At 32.8% G+C, this 17310-nt stretch overlaps 1 protein-coding gene across 7 annotated transcripts in view; it reads left to right on the top strand.

Moving 5' to 3' along the window:
* Window positions 1-17310, top strand: part of Dlg2 (discs large MAGUK scaffold protein 2) — a 1969681-nt gene that overhangs the window by 304745 nt on the left and 1647626 nt on the right. The window lies entirely within an intron of this gene.

Below are 17310 nucleotides of genomic sequence, written 5' to 3'. Positions count from 1 at the left end.
AACATGGTTCCTTATGCAATGTGGGATTGGAGTAGGATAATGGAATAGGAAAATGTGATCCAAGGCTATGATTTCTATAACATCCTGGAGCATGAATGATCCATGGTGGTGTAGGAACAAAATCTTAGAACTCAAACTTCTTTTTATTTTAGAATTCTTTTGAATTTAGAATCTTTAAATTTTTGGGTTTGGGTAATTTATAACATATACTATATTAATATTTATAGATGTGCATTTAAAAATAAACAAAGCTATTAAAAGTTACGTACTCAAAGAGTTTTTACAGATAGGATTATGGGATCAAAGAATTTGGAGATAATGTCATTTGTAGCTAATAAAAAAAAAGAATTTGGAGACTTCTATTGGACTTAACAATTGCCAAAGAGCAAGGCAAGTTGAAGTCTGTTTTAGATCCATAGCTGAGTGCAACTATGAAGGCAGGGGCAGATCAATGATACTTTCAAATGTCAGTCAGTACTTTAAAAGAGTGGTAATAGTATACACACACACACACCATATGTAAAGTTTGGGGTCATGAAGTTAACACCATGATTTGGAAGCTATTGTCAATGGGAGCTTGATTATTGCATTTTAGGATTGTTAAGATTTAATATCTCATGTACTTTCTGCCTTGCTCAGAATTGATTTGGAAATGAGATAAGACTGAGCATGATCATCTTAGCCACTTGAATAAAAACTGAGTTATTAATTGACACCAAACGTGAATTTATACTTAAAAACATAAAAATAAGCATCATCCTAATTTTAACACTATAAATAATTATTTTTACATTTTTTGTCCTCTATACTCTATACAAATCTATGCATATTAAATAGAAACAATAGCATCTAGAGGATTTTTATGTCTTTTGATTTTAATGTTATACTAATAGTATTTATGCATACCTTGTCACAAAGTATTTTTGAAACTGAGTGAGTATATAATATTCTATCATTCAAAACTTATTTAAGCAGTTCTTCATTCATACTTAGGTTATTTCAAATTTTCTCCTGAGTAGTGTAGTAATAAACATCTATGTTTATTACTACACTACTAATAGTGTAGTAATAAACATACTATTGTTTTTTAAATTCTTTCATTAGGGCTGATTTTATGAATGAGACTTTTGAGTCCCAGGATAATCATATAAAACTTCTAATTTAGATTGGCAAAGTACTTTGCAAATACTTGCTATCAGCATTGTTTCAAAAGACATATGCCTATATTCAACGTAACATTAATTTATCATTTAAAATATTTTGTAAAATCAATAGATTTTTTTACTTAATGCTTTTTATTGCAATTACTTGTTCCTATTGGCACTGAATATTATATACATTTTTCCTCTTGTGATCATTCAAATTTGTCCATTTTTCTAGATAGAACTAGAATTCTTATTTTGCAAAAGCATTTTGTTTATGAAACATGCTAGCCTGTTGTCTTATTGTTACATTTTTCTCCTTTGTTTATTACTATTACTTTTGCTTATAGTGCTTTTTTTTGAGAATTTTAATATTTATTTTTTAGTTATCAGCGGACACAACATCTTTGTTTTTATGGGTGCTGAGGATCGAACCCTGGTCGCACACATGCCAGGCAAGGGCGCTACTGCTTGAGCCACATCTCCATCCCTTATAGTGCTTTTTTGACATTCAAAATATTTTTAATTTTTATAAAGTTAATTTTTCTTTGCTTTGCTATTCTGCATTCCTATAATTTTTCCTAGGTTTTTATTGCCTTAACATTTTCCATTTTTTGTTTTCAAAAAATGTTCTTATTCAATTTCCAGATGCATAGTCCCATATATAATTTTGCATAAATGATAAAATATATTTTTATTCTAAATACTATTCTACTTAACCATTTTTTTCCATTTCTGCATGTCTTCTTTTACTTTCTTCCTATACTGCTTTAACACTGCCCTCTTTATGTGAAAGGTAATCTGTGTTACAAACATGTTTCTTCCTTCTGCACTCACATAATATGTATTCGTATACAAACTATAGACATATATATGTGGATTTTATCTACATATCCTTACTGGCACATGCACACATGTATTCATACAGAGGTAGTTTAGGGAAGTCATTTTTTCTAAAAAAACATGCTCATATTTCATGAAATTTTCACATTGTCAGGAATACTTTAATTGGTTCTTCTGATGGAAATATAATTTTATAGCTTAGGTGTATCATGATTTATTCAATTTACTGTTTCCAATTTTCTGCCACTATGATTAATGCTACAATTATCTTTATATGTATATCTGAAACACTGATGCTTTTGTTCTAAGGAATAAATTCCCAGAGGTGGCATTATTAGCTCCAAGAGCACACAAACATCTAATTTAAATAAGTATTTCCAGACTGATTTCATTTTTCACATTTCAACAGCAATTCATGTGGATGCAGTTTTTACCTTACATCTATGTCAGCAATAGATGTTGTAGTTCTTATTTTTACCAGTTTAATAGGCATAGTGATATTTCATTGTTCACTTAATTACTAGTACCCAGAATATTAATGAATTCACTATTAGTGAATTTGGGCACAGTTTCATATTTTTATTAACCAGTTAAATTTTCTCTTCTGTGAATGTATGGATAATTTTTGCTCTTTTTTGATAAATTTCTTGTAAATTTGTTTGTATTTTTTGTATATTTAAATAATTTAATTTATACTATATATATATATATATGTATTAGAGACAAATATTTTGCCTGGATTATTATATACATGTAATATCTTTGGTTTTTGATTGACACCTTTTCTTCAAATGTATCAATCAAAATATTTTTTTAAAGTTAGATTTTACTAGTTGTTATTTAAAAGATTATTTGACTTAATCCATACAAATTGGACTTTTAATTGGTTTTTTAATAGATTCAGCAATATGAGGATGAATAATAAAAAAATTCACATGAATATTAGACTTATTTATTCTTTTTTATTTTTCAGTGACAAAATTAGCATAAACAAAAGTTAATACAATCAGTGCTTTCCTACATGCAATTTTAGAGTTTCTTTAACTGTTCAATGGCAGCTTGAAGTTCTCAGTAAATGATGTACTAAAGATTACACAAGTTATATTTTAAATATCAGAAGATAAACACAAAGAATTCCAATCAATTTGCTTTCAAAATGAAATGGATTGTTTTCTTCATGTAGAGCTAAATAAGACAAAGGAATGAGTTGATTGACCTATCTCACTGAAGATGGAGATAGAAATGTCTTTTATTTGAGTTTTCAGTGTATTGAGACAGAAAAATTGAGGATCCTGTCCTCTGGAGTTTGACTTTTCAAGATCAAAGTTTAGAAAGTGAATCCAAATTTAGTTGTTGCTTAAATGGTCTTTGTAGAGAATAGTAAATTGAGATATAGAGCCAAATTGAATCTCTCAATTACTATAATCTCTCAATTACAACTAGGAAAGCTTAGACTAAGGGACAACAACCTAGGTGGATTCTGATGATGTAGTACAAATGCTGTTCCAGTTTTTAATTCTCACCTTGTATACTTTTTCTTGGACAAACTGAGTTTATTTAAGAGCTAGAAATACATATAAACTCTATAAAATATGAATCTCTCTTTTCTATGATGTCTTATAACCCATATAGGTGTTTAGCACATAGTAGGCTCAAGAAATGTATGTTGAAATAGAAGTCTAAGAGTCTTCTAGTTTCACCTTCATTCTGGTCATAGGGTTCCTTGCATATCCAATTCAGCCTCTTTCTTTCCATTCTTTTAGCTAAGCTTCTTCAGAATGTAGGCCAGACTAGAGAAATAACTAATGTGTCTTGGCTGATTAAATCTGGCAAAGGAAGACATGGATAATATTCTCTAAAGCAATAAGAATTATTTATTATATTACTGGTAGATTGTCTCTGGAAATAGAAGTTTTGAAAATATTCAAAGGTAATGGAAGCACCATTGGAATATCATTTTCTAGTAGATTGCATAAGGATTAGTAGATTTTTAAAAATAAATATTTTCATAAGACATCCATTAGCCTCTAAAAAGCTTTGATGATATAAGAAAAAATGCAAATAAAGTATTCTCTGACTTCAGTCTACTGGTTTGAGGCAAAAGTCATGATTAGTGATTGAAGTAGTAAAATTTTATATTATGAATTCCGGATTTAATTTATTGTTTGTATGTTTTGTTTTAGTAGATTCAAGCCAGTCTCTTGAATTATTTTGACAATGTGAAGTCAAAACATGGTAGCATGAGACTGAAAACTTCTGGAACAAGCATTGTTTCTAGTATTTTAAAGACAGGTGGGGAGGAAGTGACTTTTGGCTGCAAGATGACAGTGTTATAATTAATGACAAGGAAATGTCTGTCTCCCCAAGTAGAGGCTTCCACAAGGAAGGGCAACAATGTATATCCAGTGCCTAACACAGAGTAATGTCAAAGAACTAGAGAAGTGTAGAGAATTTTAACTTTATTTTTCTATAAATCCTCTTGATCTTAGTATAAAAACAAATCTTCCTGTTAAAACCTGATTTAAACTCAATTTTGAGTTTTCTCAGAGCATTTATGCTTTATACTTAATAACTTTCCTACTTTCCTTCCATACTTCTTTTTTCTCAGAGAGAACAATTCCCTTGTGCATTTATATTCTAACATGGCATCACAGTGGGAACAGAGACACAGTATAATGTACATCTCTTTGTTAGGACAGTGCCTGGAGGCACATTATAAGACTCAGTGAGTACTTATAGATTGAGTGACATTGGGAGGGGTCAGGAGAGACATCTGTGGTCACCAGTCGGCATTCACCATGAGATAATTCCTGTTGGAACATTTCCTTTTAAATATTTAGGAGTCATAATTTCTTTATTTTGGTATTCAAAGTGGTGATCATGTCTCCACGTGGTTTCTAGGTGTAAGGTGCATTCTACCAACTGCTTCTCCTCCTCATTTCAACCAAAAAACTCCTTCACTTAAAACAAACAAATAACCCCCAAAAAAACTCTGTTTAGTGGCTACATGGGTAAAAATAAGTAGCAAAATGAACATTTGTCTACTTTCTATTCTTATTGTAGTATAGCGGGACCTTATAAGGTTACCTAGGACTTTCTGCCTAGATATTCAGTGATAACATTATTTCTTTTATTCCTCTGTGTCTTTTTGTTTGTTTTAGCTTTTGGTACCAGGCATTAAAACTAAGAGTGCTTAATCACTTAGCTACATCCCCAGTCCTTTTTACTTTTTATTTTAAGACAGGGTCTCACTAAGTTGCTTAGGGCCTCACTAAGTTCCTGAGGCTGACCTTGAACTTGGGATCCTCCTCTCTCAGCCTCCTGAGCTTCTGGGATAATAGGCAGAAGCCAGCATTCCTGGCAGTCCTCTTCATCTTAGCATGAGGAAGCTGGACTGTATATATCTGAATGAAAAAAATATATTCCATCTTCTTGAATATTCTTATAAATCTTTTTAGTCTTCCATCTGGAATGTAGCTTTTGAACTTAAAAACTAGCATATGATGTGTGTGCTTTCTGTTTCTTTGCCCCTGTAGGTTCTTGAGGCCTTCCATATAGTAGCTCAATGTAGAATGGTCAACATAAACAAGGACATACAAAGGAAGTTCATCAATATCTCACTCTATTCTTCTGCAACAGATGAAGAAAGATTTGATGTTTGAAAATAGCAAATATGCTGTTACTTGGATTTTAATGTCTGGCTTACTACAAGAAAATTTGCTATAAGGACAAGAGCATAGCAGAAAAACCTTAATCAGGTTCTAAAAAATATAAGTTAATAAGTAAAATGAAGTCTACATTTCATCAAAAGTTTGATTTTTAAAGATACTTGTGAAAAATGCAGCACATCTTACCTCCCAACTCAGTAGTCCTTTGATGTTTTTGACCCTGAGGTAGTGTTTCTATGCCATTAATTTTTCTGTAAAATAAGTCAGATATGATGGAGAAATGAGGTTGGAATTTTGTAACATGCACTAGGACACTGCATAATATTTAAGATAATTGTAAATGACTGATTTTCTATTGTTGGGTTTTCAAATGTTCATGGAATCTAGAAATCTTCACAGAGGTGACATCTTTAACACTTCTATTAGAAGAGGAGTCATATCATGTCACTCTTTTGTCAAGTCTTTCAGCATCTTCTCTCCCAGAGTTAACCTATGTTTCTTACAATGGCCTATAGAGCTATACAATTTGTGACCTCAGTTAGTTCTCTGATCTAATCATACTACTTTTCCCCTACTTCTGTCCAGTTTCCCTAGCTTCTCTGCTCCTCAAACACATGAAGCCTCAGACCTTTGTATTTGCTTCTTCCTTCCCTGAAATATTATTCCTGCAGGTATCTGCATGTGGTAAGGGCATCATCTTTTTCAAAAGTTTAATGGAATCTTCTTAGTGATTCTTACCCCATCCTGTTTAAAATACCTGCCTCACTTGCCTAGCACCTAGCACTGCCATTACTGTTCATTACTGTTTCTTGCTTTTATTTTTTTTAAAGCTTCTTGCTTTGATTTTGTTCACAGGACATAATGCCTTATGAAAGAAACATTATGGCTTACTGGGTAGGAGTAAGGACTCATGAGTCAGAGCATTTGGGCTTGAATTCAGGCTCCCTCACTTAGTTGTGTGACTTTGGGGAAATTATTTAACACCTCTAGATCTGTTTCTTCCTCTAAAATGGCATTCTCACAAGGATTAAATGTCTGATTTCCCTTTTAGTAGAAAGTAAATTTTATGATGCCAAGGATTTTTGTTTACTTTATTACTTTTTATCAAGCATATAGAATATTTTCCCATCTTGTCACTTGCTTGTTGAGAAATTCAGTTATGGTATTTTGTTTTATAGAATTTTTTTTCTCCTAAAAACAAAGCTACTAAAGAAAACTCTGGCTTTTTAGGTTCATCTAAATTTTCCATGAGACTTAGATATATTTTTAGAATATTTAGATAATCCAAGTGACTGTTAATAGAATGACTCATTCATCCATTAATTCTTTCATTTAAATATTTATTCCTTAAGCTACTATATTTTGTTAGGCTCTGTGCTAGATACACTTGTCAGGAGACAAACAATTAAAGATATATTTTCCCATTGACCCTGACTTCAAGGAGTTTGTTGCTCAGTTGAGTATCTGAATTTTTCTATTTCTATATAATATTTCTATTTGGAATGGGATCCTAATTAGAATAAGTTAAACTCCATGTATGTATGTCAAAAGACCTTCTATTGTCATGTATATCTAAAAAGAACAAATGAAAAAAAAATTTTAAAAGACGAGTTCAGGGAAATGGTAACAGAGGTTAAATAAGTTATTCAATCACACTGTACATCAATACAGCAGGAATACTAGTCATAGCTACCTCACAGGGCTTCAAACTCATTAAATGAGTTATAAATGTGCTTAACATAGTACCTGGCATATTCAGTAATTGTTATCTGCTATTTATTATTACCTTGAATAATAGATAGAGTGTGCAGAATGGGTAAGTCAGAGAAATGATAAAGCATGGGATATATACAAGGAATAACAATCAGTTTTATTTGAATGGAGTAGGATGCATAAAAATAGGTAGGGAAAGTAGGAAAGTTCAACTATATAATTCTATCATTCTGAAGTAAACATGGTAAACATTTTGATATATTTTCTTCTTTCTATATGATATAAATTTAACTAAGCAATTGCTTATTATACAATTAAGGTTAGAAGTACAGATAGTAATAGCAAACATCTAGATGGGACTATTTAAATCCTAAACACTTTTGGAAGTGTTTTTCATGTGTTAATCCCTACTGCTTTCCCTCTAGCTCTTCCTGATCTCTTATTTCTTCTAAGGTTGGTTAAAAAAAGAAAAAAGGAAAAAATGTGAAAAAGTTTCTCAATTTTCTCTGAAATGCTCCCAAGACAATTTGGGTCCCTAGATATAAAATAATTCTGGTATGACACCTCACAGCTGGTCATTTGTCAGTATTTTTCTAGAAGCCTACTTCTGATATGATTACAGCTAGTTTGGTTTATCTCTATTTCTGTAATTGGAGTTAACTCTTGGAGTAATAAATTCTTCATAGCAGTTCTATTAAAATGGGAAAAGGAATAGCTGACTGGATTAGAAATGTAGAGATTTTTAGAATGATGTTTAAATTATTCTAATGTTTTTGTCCTTTAATTAATTTAAACCTTTATTTGATAGCATGGTCTTGCCATATTACCATTTCCCAAGGAGGTGAAGAAAAACACCTTTTTGTCTTCTTCTTCTATACCTACACACATATCCATGTGAAGGTTCTTAAAACAGGGGAGTGACAAGTGTCAACTTTACTGTTCAATCCTGTAATCTACTAAAAAAGGGGGTTATTGCTAGAGTTTCCGAGGTTGAGATTAGGGGTATTTAACCCATAAGTGAGCCTTAAGATATTCATATTGCCAGAGTTTCTAAAATAAGAAAGATTTCCTATAATTTTCTGCCCTATGGAGGACATTTTTATCCTCAGACCCCTTACTAAGGGATTTTGTTCTTTAAATGAGAACAAGATCTTTAGTTTAAAAAGTTTGTACTTTTTCATAGTATAGTTTATAATGATTGTTATTTTCTAGCTTATTCACTGAATCCATCTTTGTGAAGATAGCTTTATTCCTTCATTAACATATTCCACCCATATTTATTGAGTATTTATTATAAACCAGGGATTAGACATACATCAACAAACACAAAAAAATTCTCCTGTCATGGATCTTGTATTCTAATGGAGGAGAAAAACAGGTAATTATTAAAATTAAGTGAAGTATATGCTATACTAGTATGGGATGACTTCTATGGGAAAAGAGATCTGGTTGAAGACTATTAATAGTCCTATTTGCAGGAGATTATGATTTTAATGGGGTGATTAGGATAGGCTTTAATGATGAGTTGATGAGCCAATTTTGAAGGCTATGAAGGAATTTTCCATGAGATTATCTTGGGGAGAGACCATTCTAGGTGGAATGATTAGCTAGTGTGAAGATCCCAAAGTGGGAACATACTTAGTATATTCAATAAATAATGGGGCAGGAATGTTCAAATGCAGTTGAATTAACAAAAGGAAGAAAAGTAGGTGTGGTCATACAGATAACCAGTCAGATTGTGAACAGCATTAGAGGCTTTTGCTCTGAGATAAATAGGACACCATTGGGAGATTTTGAATATAAGAAAGAGTTGATCTTGATTTCCAAAAAGGCATACAAAATCTCCTGATTTTAGAAGTTAGAAATATTTCATTTTTGCCTAGATCTGCTTCACTTATTAATTTCTAGAGGCTTCTTCACTGTAGCATTAAATTTAGTGTGAATTGAGATTAACAGGAAGAACAATGGGGTCATTGTTTTGGATCCTACGGAGTCCCTGTAGTGTGCCTGTCAATGATTATTTTTTTCTCTTGAATTAAAATCAGATGGATTCTCAAAATAAAGCTTTGATGTGGCTTTAATAGTATGTAGTTTAAAAAGACCCAGAGGTCTTATCTTGAAAGAAAGTGACATTTACCTGTTTGTATTCAGCCTGGGAAAAGCTTACTTATAAATTTTGCCTTCTAGTTCTTGAACTATATTCTCAGGTGGCTGGAGGAAAGGGATCTGTTTTGTTACTCCTCAGCATATATGCTATTAAATACTAGCTGCTCAACTTAAACTCTGGTTTATACGATGTTTGAAAAATGTAAATCGGCACCTTTACATTACTCCCACACCACAGAAGATTTTAACCTGTAATATATTGTTTATATCATAGGATGACAGCAGCAGGGTACTCATAGAACCATTCTGTGTTATGTTGGTGATGGTGATATCTTGAAATAAGATGACATTTAACCAAGAGTCTTTATTTTAGGAATACAACCAAGAAATGGCTTGTTTTAAAACACTTTAAAAGAAGTATCTAATTCGAGTTTTGATTTTTGTTGTTGTAGTTTCTTAGGTGTTTTTCTGAGCTATAAATGATTTATCTCTGTTCTACACTGTTTTATACTGAGGCACATATCACTCTCCTCCTATTTAGCAATGCAGTATTACCTGATTTTAGCTCCCAATTATGGTTAACTTTCTGCCTAACTTATCTTTTTCTTGTGTGTGCCTGTGCGTGTGTGTAAGAAATGGACACAGTACCCTCCCCACTTTGACTTTAAGAATTTATATATGTGTATTTTTTTTTTTTACAGAACTTGAGATGCTAAGCTGAATTCTACAATTCTAACTTGGTTAACAGAAAGAAAGAATTTTTATATTACTGAACAATTACTGATCAGGGGTATAGTGTTTCAGTAACAGCACTGGGCCTATAGGAGGCAGGTTGGCATAGCAGAATGACCAAGAGTCATTTTAAGAGCCCTGTGTTTGAATTTTGCCTTTTGCTAGTGATGTGGCCATGAATAAATTATTTAACCTCTTTGAACTTAAATTATTTTATTTATAAAATGTTAAAATAATAATAATACCTACTCATAAGGTTACTGTGAAGAATGAATAAAACATAAGGCATATGAAGTATTTAGTGGAATCCCTGTACTTAGTAAACACTCCATGGATAGAGCTGTGTTGATAATGAATTTATGGAGAATCATTTCATATCTCTGAGTCTCATTTTCTTTGTCAATAAATGGAAATTAAAAACTATATGTTTGGGTGAGTCAAATGAAAGTATGCATATAAGAAAGTTTTGAAAAATAAATTCTATAACACTACTTTATATTAAAATTTATGATAAAATAGAACTTTTTAAAAAATTCCATTATTCTCCTCTGGGTATTCAGACAAAAGAATGAGCAAGAGAGAGCATTTTTTGAAGAAAAAAGCATTATGTGAATATAAAATAATGTTATCATCATTACTATACCATGTAAAATATCTTCTCATTTACTATTGCTATTACTTGAAATTCTTTCCATGGATATATTGGTAGGATTAGAGAATACAAAGAGAGTTAGGATAATTCTTACTAAAATGATGCATAGTTCTTAGGGTAATATAATATTAATGTCAGTAGCTTTGAATTAGTTTGTCAGAGTTCCATTTTGACATTTAAATAAAAACAGTGCTTTTTAAATTTTTAATTTTTGGCTTGTTATTTCAGAGAGTAGTGGAAAAGAATAATTACTTGGTATGGATTAGGCACAGTGTTTGGGGGACCTAGGTAATGTAGAAGGGCACTAAATGCTGATAAATTGGAGTTGGAAGAGGTATGAGTAGAGAGAAGGGGCATGACCAGAATAAGGGAACTTACAAAAGTGAAAGTTCTCACACATAAGCTTTATCTTCTAGGAACATTATTTTGTATGGTTATACCACCCTAGCAAGGGTACACAAATCCATTCTTAAAAGGTATAGTTAATTTCTTCCCTTCTGTTCCCTTTCTTTCCCCTTTTCTTTCTACTTTCTGCTTGGGTTATCACTTACTGAATATCTGCTATTTGTATTCATTTTTATGTAGATCCTTTAAGTTGCCACTCACCTTTGTACACATTGGTCACTATGCAAAAGTGGGCCTCAGGAATGTGTTTTTCTTTCACAGCTTCAATTCTGTTTTGCTCTCTTTGGACTATCACGTTTAGCCCATTCTTTCTTGTTTCCAGCCTTCTAGTTCTTTACCTGGATCCTAGTTACTCTTCTTCTTTGGACTTGGTTTTGTTTTTGCTATCATTTAAAAAGATAAGGAAGAACAAGGCTCTTCATTTGATCTTTTTTTTTTAAATCTATACCTGTATATATTTATACGTGTGTGTGCTTATATATCAAGAACGACCTCATAAAATTCAAAACCAAATGAGGTCTTAATATCTTCATACATACATACCAATACATAATGGATATATAATTGACTTTCTTTGATCAATTACACAATATATTTGGGCATTCATTTGCTTTATATTTGCCCATATTAATTTTACATTAATTTAACTTTCTTTTTATTTATTTATTTTTTATTGGTTGTTCGAAACATTACAAAGCTCATGATATATCATCTTTCATACATTTGACTCAATTGGGTTATGAACTCCCATTTTTACCCCAAATACAAATTGCAGAATCACATTGGTGACACACAATTTTACATAATGGCATATTAGTGACTGTTGTATTCTGCTACCATTCCTATCCCCTACTATCCCCCCTCCCGTCCCCTCCCATCTTCCCTCTCTACCTCCTCTGTTGTTATTCAATTCTCTTCCTTGTTCCCTCCCCCTTTCCCCTCACAACCTCTTCTATGTAATTTTGTGTAACATTGAGGGTCTCCTAATATTTCCATATGCTTTTCCTTGTCTCTCCCTTTCTATCCCTCCACTCATCTTTGTTTAATGTTAATCTTTTCCTCATGTTCTTCCTCCGTGTTCTGTTCTTAGTTGCTCTCTTTATATCAAAGAAGATATTTGTCATTTGTTTTTTAAGGATTGGCTAGCTTCGCTTAGCATAATCTGCTCTAATGCCATCCATTTCCCTGCAAATTCTATGATTTTGTCATTTTTAGTGCTGCGTAATACTCCACTGTGTATAGATGCCACATTTTTTTTTTATCTATTTATCTATTGAAGGGCATCTAGGTTGGTTCCACAGTCTAGCTATTGTGAATTGTGCTGCTATGATCATTGATGTGGCAGTATCCCTATAGTACGCTCTTTTAAGATCCTCAGGGAATAGTCCGAGAAGGGCAATAGCTGGGTCAAATGGTGGATCCATTCCCAGCTTTCCCAGGAATCTCCATACTGCTTTCCAAATTGGCCTCACCAATTTGCAGTCCCACCAGCAATGTACAAATGTACCCTTTTCCCCACATCCTCGCCAGCACTTGTTGTTTGATTTCCTAATTGCTGCCAATCTTACTGGAGTGAGATGGTATCTCAGGGTGGTTTTGATTTGCATTTCTCTGACTGCTAGAGATGGTGAGCATTTTTTCATGTACTTGTTGATTGATTGTATGTCCTCCTCTGAGAAGTGTCTGTTCAGGTCTTTGGCCCATTTGTTGATTGGGTTATTTGTTTTCTTATTGTTTAATTTTTTGAGTTCTTTGTATATTCTGGATATTAGGGCTCTATCTGAAATGTTAGGGGTAAAAATTTGTTCCCAGGATGTAGGCTCTCTATTTACCTCTCTTATTGTTTCTCTTGCTGAGAAAAAAACTTTTTAGTTTAAGTAAGTCCCATTTGTTTATTCTTGTTATTAACTCTTGGGCTATGGGCGTCCTATTAAGGAATTTGGAGCCCAACCCCACAGTATGTAGATCGTAGCCAACTTTTTCTTCTATCAGAAGCAGTGTCTCTGATTTGATATATAGCTCCTTGATCCATTTTGAGTTAACGTTTGTGCATGGGGAGAGAAAGGAATTCAGTTTCATTTTATTGCATATGGATTTCCAATTTTTCCAGCACCATTTGTTGAAGATGCTATCCTTCCTCCATTGCAGGTTTTTAGTCCCTTTGTCAAATATAAGAAAGTTGTAATTTTGTGGATTGGTTTCTGTGTCCTCTATTCTGTACCATTGGTCCACCTGCCTGTTTTGGTACCAGTACCATGCTGTTTTTGTTACTATTGCTCTGTAGTACAGTTTGAACTCTGATATCACTATACCTCCAGATTCACACTTCCTGCTTAGAATTGCTTTTGCTATTCTGGGTCTTTTGTTTTTCCATATGAATTTCATGATTGCTTTATCTATTTCAACAAGAAATGCCATTGGGATTTTGATTGGCATCATATTAAACCTGTAGAGAACATTGGGTAATATCGCCATTTTGATGATGTTAGTTCTGCCTATCCATGAACAGGATATATTTTTCCATCTTCTGAGATCTTCTTCTATCTCTCTCTTTAGGGTTCTGTAGTTTTCATTGTATAAATCTTTCACCTCTTTTGTTAGGTTGATTCCCAAGTATTTTATTTTCTTTGAGATATTGTGAATGGAGTGGTTTTCCTCATTTCCATTTCAGAGGTTTTGTTGCTGATATACAGGAATGGCTTTGATTTATGCGTGTTGATTTTATATCCTGCCACTTTGCTGAATTCATTTATTAACTCTAGCAGTTTCTTTGTAGACCTTTTTGGGTCTGTTAAGTATATTATCATGTCATCCGCAAATAGCGATAATTTAAGTTCTTTTTTTCATATTTTTATGCCTTTAATTTCTTTTGTCTGTCTAATTGCTCTGGCTAGTATTTCAAAAACTAAATTGAATAGAAGTGGTGATAGAGGGCATCCCTGTCTTGTTCTAGATTTTAGAGGGAATGCCTTCAGTTTTTCTCCATTTAGGATGATACTAGCCTGAGGTTTAGCATATATAGCTTTTACAATGTTGAGGTAAGTTCCTGTCATCCCTAGTTTTTCTAGTGTTTTGAACATAAAGGAATGCTGTACTTTGTCAAATGCTTTGTCTGCATCTATAGAGATGATCATATGGTTCTTGTCTTTATGTCTATTGATGTGGTGAATAGCATTTATTGATTTCTGTATATTGAACCAGCCTTGCATCCCAGGGATGAATCCTACTTGATCATGGTGCACAACTTTTTTGATATGCTTTTGTATTCGATTCGCCAGGATTTTATTAAGAATTTTTGCATCCAAGTTCATTAGAGATATTGGTCTGTAGTTTTCTTTCTTTGAAGTGTCTTTATCTGGTTTCGGGATCAGGGTGATGTTGGCCTCATAGGATGAATTTGGAAAAGCTCCTTCTTTTTCTATTTCTTGAAATAGCTTGAAAAGTATTGGTATTAATTCTTCTTTGAAGGTTTTGTAGAACTCCACTGTATACCCATCTGGTCCAGGGCTTTTCTTGGTTGGTAGTCTTTTGATGGCTTCTTCTATTTCTTCCTTTGTTATTGGTCTGTTTAAATTGTGTGTGTCTTCCTGACTCAATCTGGGCAGATTGTATGACTTAAGAAATTTATCGATATCTTCACTATCTTCTATTTTATTGGAATATAGGGTTTCAAAATACTTTCTAATTATCTTCTGTATTTCTGTAGTGTCTGTTGTGATATTGCCTTTTTCATCCCGTATGTTAGTAATTTGAGTTCTCTCTCTTATTCTCCTCGTTAGCATGGCTAAGGGCCTGCTGATCTTATTTATTTTTTCAAAGAACCAACTCTTAGTTTTATCAATTTCTTCAATGGTTTTTTTGTTTCAATTTCATTGATTTCTGCTCTAATTTTAATTATTTCTTGTCTTCCACTACATTTACTGTTGTTTTGCTCTTCCTTTTCTAGGTTTTTGAGGTATAATGTGAGTTCATTTATTTGTTGGGTTTTTTTGTTTTTTTGAGGAAAGAACTCTAAGAAATGAAATTCCCTCTTAAAACTGCTTTCATTGTGTCCCATAGATTCTGGTATATTGTGTCTGTATTATCATTTGCTCTAAGAATTTTTTTATCTCCTCCTTTATGACTTCTGTAACCCATTGATCATTCAGTAACATATTGTTCATTTTCTATGTGATGTAGGATTTTTCCTTCCTTCTTTTATCATTTATTTCCAGTTTCATTCCATTATGATCAGATATGGTGCATGGTATTATCTCCATGCCTTTATATTTACTAAGAGTTGCCCTATGGCATAATATATGGTCTATCTTTGAGTAGGATCCATGTGCTGCTGAGAAGAACGTGTATCCACTTGATGATGGCTGATATATTCTATATATGTCCTTTAAGTCTAGGTTATTGATTTTGCTGTTGAGTCCTATAGTTTCTTTATTCAGTTTTTATCTAGAGGATCTGTCTAATGGCGAGAGCAGTGTGTTGAAGTCACCCATAATTACTATGTTGTAGTCTATTTGACACTTGAACTTGAGGAGAGTTTGTTTTATGAACGTTGCAGCTCCATTGTTTGATGCATACAAATTGATAATTGTTATGTCTTGTTGGTGGATGGTTCCTTTTAACAGTATATAGTGTCCTTCTTTATCCCTTTTGATTAACTTAGGTTTGAAGTTGATTTTATTCGATATGAGTATGGCCACTCCTGCTTGCTTCCAAGGGCCATGTGGTGAATAGCATTTATTGATTTCCGTATATTGAACCAGCCTTGCATCCCAGGGATGAATGGTATGATTTTTCCCAACCTTTTACCGTCAGCCTGTGTATATCTTTTCCTATCATATGAGTCTCCTGAAGGCAGCATATTGTTGGATTTGTTTTTTTGATCCAGGTTACTAGCCTATGTCTCTTGATTGGTGAGTTTAGGTCATTAACATTTAAGGTTACAATTGAAATATGATTTGTACTTCCAGTCATGTTTATTTATTTATTTATTTTAGTTTGGCTAGTTTTTCCTCTTTGGTTATTTTTCTCCCCCTTTACTGAGATACCACTTGTTGTTAGTTTTGGGCACTATTTTTCAATTCCTCTTCTTGTAGTATTTTGCTCAAAATGCTTTGCAGTGCTGGTTTTCTGGCTGTGAATTCATTTAGCTTTTGTTTATCGAGAAAGATTTTAATTTCATCGTCAAATATGAAGCTTAATTTTGCTGGATACAGTATTCTTTGTTGGAATCCATTATTTTTCAGCGTTTGAAATACATTGTTCCAGGATCTTCTGGCTTTCAAAGTCTGTGATGAAAAATCAGTTGTTAACCTAATTGGTTTACCCCTGAATGTAATCTGCCTCCTTTCTCTCGTAGCTTTTAATATTCTCTCCTTGTTCTGTATGTTGGCTATCTTCATAATTATATGTCTTGGAGTTGGTCTATTATGATTTTGAATGTTTGGGGTCCTGTAGGCTTCTAGGATTTGGGAATCCATTTTATCTTTCATCTCTGGGAAGTTTTCTAGAATTATTTCATTTAATAAGTTTTCCATTCCTTTGGTTTGAATCTCTATGCCTTCTTCTATCCCGATGACTCTCAAATTTGGTTTTTTTATGACATCCCATATCTCTTGAATAGATTGCTCATGGGATTTAAGCATCTTTTCTGTGTTGACTATATTCTTTTCAAGTTGATAAACTTTGTCTTCATTATCTTATGTTCTGATCTGTAATATTCTCGTTTGAGTTTTTAATTTGGTTCATAGTTTCCTGCATTTCTAGGATTACTGCTTGATTTTTTTTAAGATCTCTATCTCCTGTTAAAGCTTGTTCTTTGCCATTTGAATTTGTTTGTTTAATTCATTTTCAAAATATACTTTTATTGCTTGGACTTGCTGTCTCATGTCTTCTCAAATATTCCTTTCCATCTGAGTTAGGTATGCCTTGAGTTCTTTCCCTATCCATGTTTCTGATGCTTCTCGGTCCTCCTGTAGAATCAAGTTGTCCTGAATTGTTTGTACTCCTTTTTTCCCTTGTTTTTTCATGATGTTCACGTTACTTTCCAGCT

The sequence above is a fragment of the Ictidomys tridecemlineatus genome, chromosome 4 (genome assembly GCF_052094955.1).
Source record: "Ictidomys tridecemlineatus isolate mIctTri1 chromosome 4, mIctTri1.hap1, whole genome shotgun sequence".
Taxonomy (NCBI): domain Eukaryota; kingdom Metazoa; phylum Chordata; class Mammalia; order Rodentia; family Sciuridae; genus Ictidomys; species Ictidomys tridecemlineatus.
Note: the sequence above shows the minus strand (reverse complement) of the source record. Positions and strands in the feature narration are given on the sequence as shown.